We start from the raw sequence: 1,346 nt of genomic DNA, 5'->3' as shown, positions 1-1,346 counted from the left end.
CATTGGCAAAGGCCTTGTTTCTACATAAAGCCATGTTTAGAGGTTCCTGGTTATCTTGGGGGATACAGCATTTTTTAGCCTATCCCACAAATGACAGTTCCTGTCCTGTCTTTATAAGGCAAATAGTCCTTTGTCCCTTCCAGCTTGTCATTCAAAACTATCTGACTTATTTGAAGACCCTGACCTCCCTCTCTCTCCCGAAGGACGGGTGGGGGAGCTTTCTTAAGGTCTCAGCACTGGACTGTGTTGCTCCTTTGGAGACGTCTTCCCAAGGTTTTAATTAATTCGAGGACGCTTTCTAGCACCGGTTTCCTGAACTTATTCCAGACACCTCTGATCCAGCAAATTGGGTGCCACAGGGGATGCTTATCAGCCAAGATTTAGAAATACTGATTTCTTCCACAATGTCTTGAATCAAAACCCTGGAAATAAGGGACTCCCCCTTTGCCCTGTTGGATATGTCATGGTTAAGACTTAGTTTCTTATTGAAAGGGTGGGGAAAACAAAACAAAAAGAGCAACCCTGAAAACTGAAGAAGCCTATCTGTACAGTAATCACAGAAAGAGTTCCCTAGCGGGAAAACTTCCAATTTCGGATTAAACAGAGGATGACGACAGCCCGGATTTGGCAGTCCAGCAGCTGTCACTAGCGCGGGACCTCGTGGGTCTGACTGATCAAGCCCAAGCCGCGCCCTGAGCTGGAGCCAAGGTTTTCCTTCAGTGAGAGCAGCTTCATCAAGGGGGCGGGGTGGTGGCTGCCGGGCTACTCGGACTAGGTGCGGGTGTCCATAGAAGTACTTCCACTTTGGGGTGGGCGGGGGAGTGGCTTTCAGCGCCACTCCTGCAATCCAGAGCCAGTCCAGTGTGGCGCGCGGGCAGAGGGCGTGGGGAGAGGTAGGTATATTTATTCTGGCCTGCGAGTAGGGTGCCGGCGCCTCTGAGCTACCTTCCAGAGGAGCTGTCCTGAGTCCAAGAGGCTGGTTCTTCTGAGGATTAGAATCCAGTACCCGTGGCTGGGGAAGGTGGGGGTGACCCTGGTGCTTTGATTGGACGTTTGGAATATTTGAGGGAATGTGTGGAAGTACTTTTGGAGAGGATGGGCTAAGCCATGGGGTGATACGGGTGCAAGGTCCGGCCCAGCCAAAGAGGACTGGGCATAATCAGGCTCAGCTGGAGGTGGTAGGGGCGTAGGTTCAGGTTCAGCCAGGTCCGGTGCCGGCACGGGTAGGAGCCTACAACCGCTGCCGGAGTTGCTGGCTGGGGACCTCAGGCAGCCGGCGGAGCTTTTGGGCGCTGTTCCTGCGCGCGGCAGCGAGCGGCGCTGAGCCCTCGTGGCGGGGACTGGCT

The 1,346-nt window shown here is 53.8% G+C and overlaps 1 protein-coding gene across 1 annotated transcript in view; it reads left to right on the top strand.

Moving 5' to 3' along the window:
- Nucleotides 1-933: 933 nt before the first annotated feature.
- CEMIP2 (cell migration inducing hyaluronidase 2) overlaps nucleotides 934-1,346 on the top strand; it is a 93,678-nt gene continuing 93,265 nt past the window's right edge. The window contains 1 exon segment of the mRNA XM_027773434.1: nucleotides 934-1,021. The gene's annotated coding sequence lies outside the window, so the exon portion shown is untranslated.

This window comes from Tupaia chinensis, unplaced genomic scaffold, assembly GCF_000334495.1.
Source record: "Tupaia chinensis unplaced genomic scaffold, TupChi_1.0 Scaffold000354_1, whole genome shotgun sequence".
NCBI classification, from domain to species: Eukaryota; Metazoa; Chordata; class Mammalia; order Scandentia; family Tupaiidae; genus Tupaia; species Tupaia belangeri.
This window is presented reverse-complemented; position numbering and strand designations above follow the sequence as displayed.